Source organism: Adiantum capillus-veneris, chromosome 27 (assembly GCF_014529385.1).
Source record: "Adiantum capillus-veneris isolate H3 chromosome 27, ASM1452938v2, whole genome shotgun sequence".
Lineage (NCBI taxonomy): Eukaryota > Viridiplantae > Streptophyta > Polypodiopsida > Polypodiales > Pteridaceae > Adiantum > Adiantum capillus-veneris.
This window is the reverse complement of record NC_140957.1, coordinates 45,780,399-45,788,236: the sequence shown is the minus strand read 5'-3', so window position 1 is coordinate 45,788,236 and position 7,838 is coordinate 45,780,399. Positions and strand designations below refer to the sequence as shown.

Genomic DNA, 7,838 nt, shown 5'->3' with positions numbered 1-7,838 from the left:
TAGGATCCCATGCCCTTTACATCCAATTTCTTTCCATTTCTCTGTCGCTTATTGTTTTTAGTATGTTTGTTTGATGAAAAATCCAACTCAATATTGAAGTTCTTAGTGGATACATGAAAGGATAATTTTGAACTTTTTATAATGCACATTCGAAAGCATTCAACTGAAACATAATGATAAAATATCTTAAACATAACTTCTAAGCACCTTGAACATCGCAAAAAGCAAAACGTTGTGCTCAGATTGCACAGTAAAGTTTTGAGGATCATCTGGTCCAATGCTTGCATCCAGAGATCTATTCATAAGTGTGATTGTGACTCACTCAACCTTTGTCTCCTTTACAAGTTCGCACTCATTTAGCTTGATGGCAAACTTCAGGATGTCGTTGCACTCAGGAGTAACATTGAACAACTACACAATGTATGACTACATCGCGATCATATCATAAAAAATATTATTATAGTTGTCATAGACCTTTTCTTCTCCGTTTGGCGATCTATATGTCGATTCAATGTGGAAAGGACTTCCTAGCTTTTGAAGCACCTCCTCGTTGACTTCCCGTCTTGTTTTTTGAATAGAGAAAGGGTTTGGGAGTAGCATGTGCTTGATGTGGAACTTTTTGACTTGTCTTTGCAGAGACCCGAGTAAAAGGAGTTAGGAATCAAAACCCTTTTCTAATCACAACAACATTGCGAATGATGCTACATACTTGAAAATGGCAGCATATCCCTTATTGGATATACCAGCTTCATCCAAAATTGATTGAATGTCTCGTGCAGAGAGTTAGTTTTCCTGTTAAAGGCTGTCAAGCTGTTTAACAAAACGATCTTACCATACCGCTTATCATCCAAGAGGCCAGCTACATTTTTGCGATTCAATACGAGCCCGTAATGGGCCGAGGAGGTGGTTGTGCTGCGCTCCACTTCCTTGTCAGGGTGAAGCAAAGATCTGCGCAAGCATGTTAGCAGTAAGAGATGTGAGAGTTTATGAATGTAAACTTAAGAAGGATAGATGCACTCACTTGATGGCTTGCACTCTTTTCTTGATTCCTCCCAAGCCAACTTTCAAGTCTCGACGTCTCTTAGTTTTCTTTCTCTTTGGCGATGACCTAGCGCTGTTTCTTTTTTCTCTGAGTTGTGTAAGCTCCTTGATGGTCTCCTTGCTGCCTTCAACATGTTTAGCACATTGCACGACTTTCTGGTGTAAGCGAACATTCTTGTTGTATACAATATATCTCTCTTGTTTTGCAGAACGTCATTTCTTGCAGTCAATTGCTTAGTGTAGCCATACAAGCCATGGTGGCCATCTCTGACATAGTTCACTAAGGATGTAATATCCTTAAAAGGTGGAGTGAAGTTTGTGACGGGATGTTTTGGATACATTCTGCCGTCCAACCAAAGGTCCACATTTTTTATGCTCTGTGATCTTAAGTTCTCCTTTGAAGCTTCAAAAAGCATATGCTGTTTGTTTTTCTTGCAAAGGGGTTCAGACTCTCGTGAGAGCTCTATGTGCATGTGATACACATCTCTCCTAGTCCTCGTAAAAGTTTTTCGTGGAGAAGCTACAAGTGTCGATTGAGACATGGGTGATCGAAACTGTGTGTAGAAGGAGGTGGGGGCGATAGAAGAATGGCAATTTGAATATCGCGCGTGCATGAGAGAACGTGGGAGGGAATGGGGGGAAGAAGGAGGAGAGGAAATAAAGCTTAGTTTTCAAAAACACTGAAGATTGAGATATTCGGCATTAAATTCAGTAGCCGCCGCGCATAGTGAAGTGTTATCATGCGTGGAACACTTTTTGAGTTTTTTTAATAAACATACTTTGCATGAATAAGATATCCAGATTTTAGAAAACATGTATGAAAAAGGGTTAAAATGAATTTTCTATTATCTCTCTCTACGCTGACATGGCATTTCTTACAAGGCCCAAATTTGAGTCCAAACTTTTCCTATTGAATACTATCCCAAATCAAACCCATCGTATTCTCCAACTCCTCACTACAAAACATAGCCCAAGATATTAAGAAGCTTGTATAAAACTTTTGTGCCAATCTCTTGGAGGCTAGTAAATGGTCACCTACTCAACTATCAATCAGAGAACCATGATACCTCAACAATCTTACAACTGCTCAATGGTGGCACTAGGTCCCTTTGGAGGCCTAGTGCCCCCTCTGGGACCTCCTACAATTCTTCAGTGCGGGAAGGAAGGAGGGCCAATCGTTTCACAATAGCATAAAGGAGCTTCTTGGTGGGACCACTAGCTTAGCTACTTATAAGGCAACTCTTACAAAGCTTGGTTTAAACCCAATAAGGGTAGTGCATCATGGAGGTAAATGGGTTTAGGATACCAAAGGTACCTGCGGATAATACCACATATGTGGACCATTAGTTGCAAAAAACCTCGAAGCCACCCGCAAAGTTGTCCCTACCACCAACGACCATGCCTTCGTGGACAGTCGAAACATACTGACCGCCACCACCAAAGAACAACATCCACGATTGATGCCAGCTTTGCTCACTCGTAGAACCAAGAGCACACCAAGAGAATCCAGGTGCCCACAAAGCACCCAATAGAGACACCACTAGTATAGAACCCAAGGCTAAACGTTGCAGCCCTTCTTCAACCTATTGCATACCCTGCATGTCAGGTTTGGAGAGATGACCCAACAACAGAGGCCTTGTCAGACGCGAGCATTCCATGAACCTTGTCAGCTTTGCCTACTCCCTGAAGTGTGATAGCAACCTTGAAAGGAACTCCGTTCAAAGCTCATCACCACACCACCGCCAACAATGTAGAGTACTTCCCCGCGAAGCTGCAAGTGCCCATCTTGGTGCCATAGTTCCAAAAATATAGGGTTGGGGGAGGCGAGCAAAGAGCGAACGGGTTGTTCAGCCAGGGCTCCCGCTCCCAAGAGCACCCCTGTAACAAGGTCCTTACCCCACCCCACCCCACCCCACCCACACCTCCCTATTCGAGCTCATGCGAACCCTCAGGGGGTTAGGGATGTATCTTAAGCTAAAGCATACACATGATCACATTTTTATGCTTGGAGCTATTCAAGGGAGAGCAAATCTAAGACAGATATATTGCTGCTTCCTGGATTTTCGAAAAGCTTTTGATTCAATTCTTGGAGCGGGGGTACTTGGGTGGGCTCGCACCTCAACGGTATGTTACAATGAGGTTCAGAGGGTGAGTGAACCCATAGATCACATGTGCGCGTGGGTGACAGTATATATATATATATATATCGCAGAGAGAGAGAGAGATGGAAGCAAGGTCAGGCATGAGAGAGGTGGATATGGAGGATGTTCTAGTATCGAGCAGTCCTTGTGACACATATGAGGTAGAGGAGGCTTGGTCTTTTACTGCAGAGAAACAAAAAGTTGTGGGTGCCTTCTGGGATCCCTAGTTGATCCACACAAAGTGACAAGGCTTCCTTATCCGGGCATCTCTTACCCTGGCAGGAGGCCCAGCTACTCTTTCAATTTCATTGGCAACCCTAAAGTTTAGAAAGTGTGTGATGCTTGGAAACGGCAAGATAAATATACAAGAAAATTCTATCTAGCAGGTGCCAAGGGCATTGGGAAGAGCTCCGTCATGAGAGCATTTGCATGGTATGTTTATGTTCTGGATCCTTAAAAACTAAAGCTGGTCTTCATTTGGAATATGATGTATGCTCAGGAGGCCTTTTTTGAATATGTCAAGGATGCCTTGTACTTCTCGTTGTTTAGAGACAAAGGTGCATTAAGCAAAATTGAGGACATGCAGGGCCTGTCTGATGTGTAGGTGTTTCTAAGAAGCAAAGAAGCGATGGGAGAAAAGATTGTGTTTCTTTTGGATGCAGCCCAAGCTGTGGATAAGAGGCGTAGGAAAGATGATGATGGTTCATTACAGTCTACACGCTCATGGATGGTACAGATATTAAGGAATCGCCGAGTTATTTGGGTTCTATCCCCAACAGATGAAAGGATGGTAGAGTTTGAAGAGAAGATCATGGATGACACGTGTGATACATTTGGACACAGGCTTTGTTGGGGATGGTATGGATGGTTTTACGAGTCATGGCATTCTGGGATTGCTCATGGAAAAGAAAGGAAGGGATATCTCCCATTATGCTGGAAAACATCCATTGTTCTTATGTGCTTTGAAGGAATGCTGTAAGACAGTTGCAGCTGCAAAGATGCATATGGAACCTGAGGATGTTCAACTCGAAGGTGTTGCAAATCTTTTTCAAGAGGATGAAGTTTGGAAAGATGTAATCAATGAATTTGTCGATCATGAATGCATAGCCTCCTTTCAGGTTGACATCAATCGCCATTTGAAGCTTGAAGAGGGAGAAACCTATCACAGAATTGAGAAAATGATCTCTTCTGACCCACGGTATGCGCTGGCTAAGAACCAGTCCTGTTCCCCCTTCGTCGAACGCATGTACATTGAGGCATTCAGAGCAAAGGAACGGGCAACATCCGTGACTGATTGTAGTCCGTGGGTGGCATATGGTGAAATGCTGTTGTCTCAGCCTTTTATGAATTGGTCCGAATTGGGGTGGCTTTGCAAAAGGCTATATGGAGACGTCGTATCTCGGCTTGGGATAGACATTGGTGCTAGCCTATCCATTGGAAAATTGACATTCAAGCACATTAGGAAAGTTCCACATGTTGAGCTTGAATTGGTGTACGGACACGGTATCTTGTACCTGCCCAGCGACATTCAGCTTTTGCCATGTTGATGCCATCATTATCTACAAAGGTGTGGATGGGAAGTTGCACTTTATAGGCTTACGAATCACAACAAGCTTAAAGCAGCACATGCATTCTGAGAATGAATTCATGTCTTATGAGTTTTTGAAAGAATGGAATGTACGTGATGGGGTTTGGAATTTGCATTATGCATTTGTATGTCTCATAGAAAGAGAATGGTCCGAGGAAAAGAAAGCGGAATTGACATGATTGCGGTGTGATGTAGTCGTTGGTATCGTGGCACATTCACTTCATATGATATCATTTGAAACAACATTGGGGAATAGAACTGGAAAGAGAACTCTAGAGGTTTTGAAAAAGATGACGGAACTGCGAGATAGGAAGTTGGGACCACCACCTTCAAAAGTGGATGTGCATTGTCACTAGCTAAGCTTAAGCAATGTCAATTGGATGAGATTGTCACGGATACGATGATAGATCCCAAGGTGTACAAGAAAAAAGATGATCTCATTATAGTGTTGCATTCGAAAATTATAAAATCCCAGAATGAGTAGTCAGGTTCTCTATTACTTTCTTTATAGTAAGTGCGTGTCCATCAAAAATAACAAAGGTACACTTTCTTGACTTGTCTGCTTGTATGTTTATTCCACTTAATTCTTATGATTTTTTTAATTAAGTGAAGTTTAACAAATCTCGTAAGATTATAAAACACAGGCAAGCAAAGATTGCTAGAGTGTTGAGTTTCAGTATATCTTTCATGTTTTTAACCACTCACGACATTTATGTGAATCGAAGCACCCAAGTATATCTTATCACAAGATACATTTGCAATCATAGGATTCATCTATGTTTGTTAGTGGGTATGTCGCGACGGACGATGGAGCACAACGAGAACATAGACCAACAAACTGTCAATCCGAGGACGTAGCTGACCCGACTAGGGCATGGAGGCAATTTCTGGGTTGTCAATCGTGAGCTAGACACGAACAACACTCTACAGTCACTAATCCTACCACAACACTACCATAAAGCAAAGAAACAGACAACGCATCCTACGAAACACTACAAGCTCGAAACAGTCTCAAATCATATCGGAACGACTCGAAATCGGAGGGTAAGACTCACAAGGACATATCCTATATGGCCAAACACCTAAACCCTGAAAATCATAACTGTAAGACCTCTGATCGTTGTCACGATAGACTCAAACAACAATTTCCAAAGTGTTCGGAACTGATCTACAAAGACATCAACACGAAGAGCTTCTCGCCCTGATTCTAACGACTACTCGATCATTCAGAACGGATGTCGTTTAAGGTACTTACGACCAAATATAGCTCGTAGCAGGCGGGCTCGCGATGTGGTCTTCGGCTTGCATTGCTTGTGTCGACGCGGAGAGCTCCTCGATGCTAACACGTTCTTACTCTCATATCTGCGATGTGATTAGTGTGCGCGACGGTGTTTGTGCGTGAAGCTCATTACTGTGTGCTGCAGAACCCACGACTGTATATTAATTGAGATAACGTAATGTGTTTCTTACAAAGCCTTAGGTTTTAGCTTATATACCAAGCCTTCAAACCTAATGTCCGACCAAATGATCTGAATTGTCCCTAGGCTTCTACAGAGCTTAATTACAAGAAACTGAGTTGGATTTACTCATGATACAAGCATCTGCGGCCAAAATACAAGTGCCGATTTAAAATATAAGGTTCCTGTAAACATTACAAAAGTGGCCGTAATGGCTCAAAATAATAATAACGGGATATTCGATGACGTCCATGAACTTGTATCTTCATGTTGCAGCATCCATCTTCATCTTCATTACTTCATCACCATCTTCATGTGAAATCTTTATAGAATCTTAATGGAATCTTTGTGGAAACGTTGTTGAAAGGGCGTCCTTTCAACACTCCCCCTCTGAATTTTTGTCGTTCCCGACCAGACCCTATGCTTTTGTTGGCCTTGACGAGTTCTTGATGTCTTGGTGTTGGTTGAAGTTGTTGTGGTAGCCTCTTCTGTAGTTGGTCACTTTGCGTGATGTTAAAGCTGCCTTAAAGTTATACCTGTAGTGTATTTGAAGCCTGGAACTCTCCCCCTCCGATTGGTTGTTGTATCTTGAATTGCATGGGGTTGTATCGACTTGTTGGTGTAGCAGTTCGTTGTCATTGTAGCTCTAGTATGCTTTTCCTGTGGTTGTTATTTGGAAGTCGTACTTGTAAGTTGACTTGAAGCTTTGTCAAGATGTTTTTTGGCCTCTCCCTTTTGACTTGTCAGTAGATTTGCAATTAGTAGTGTGGGGATATCGTGGTTGTTCTTGTTTTTGCTGTTATAAAAAGAGTAAAAGTAAAATGTAGCGTATATACAAAATGAAGGTCTTGGATACCTGGATAAAACTAAAGGGAAAAACCCAGTGGGAAAAAATGTCTGTAGTCATAATTAAATGCGAGGCTATATGTACTTAGGTTCTGATGTTATAGAGTTATGCTGAGTTAAAGTACATATGGCCATATGGCTACTAGTATGGGCTTGATATACATTGATAAGTGTTAGTAGCTTGAAGTCAGAGTCATTGCTATTGAGCAAAGGCTTATAAAACCTGTTTCTGCTTGGTCATCGTCATTTGTTTGTGTAAGTGCATGGGTGGAATAAAGAAGAGTGCCTAATGCATATGTCCAATGATGGGACATCTATATGCTTGCATAGAGTTATGCATTTTAAACAAGATGCGGTGCGAGAGAAGAGTGTTGATGGGTTCTTCATGGAGTTAGTGTAGCAAGCAAAACATATAGCATGAGTGCTTCAAAATCTTTCACTACTCACAAGAAGGGTTTTCGTTGTCGAGGTTTCTCCACTCTTCCTCACTGTGTCAAGTGCGTGCGTGTTTTTGTTTTGGACTACTCCGCCTTCTCCACCTTATATATTATATGGACTTTGACTCTTATGCTCACCTCTTCCAGCATGAGCGACATGACTTTATGTATGCTCAACTCTCCAGCTTGAGCTTATACCTATTAGCTAGACTCATAGACCACAGAAAAATATTAACTTGAAGCTTGGGTCTGACACTTCGCTCATTTAGTGGCTTAGCTGCCCGACTCTAGACTCTTATGCCATGTAAGTTTAATGGCGACTTGGACT

The 7,838-nt window shown here is 42.1% G+C and overlaps 1 pseudogene; it reads left to right on the top strand.

The window, feature by feature from the left end:
- The first annotated feature begins 2,558 nt into the window (after positions 1-2,558).
- On the top strand, positions 2,559-5,326 carry LOC147421889 (uncharacterized; annotated as a pseudogene).
- Positions 5,327-7,838: the final 2,512 nt, after the last annotated feature.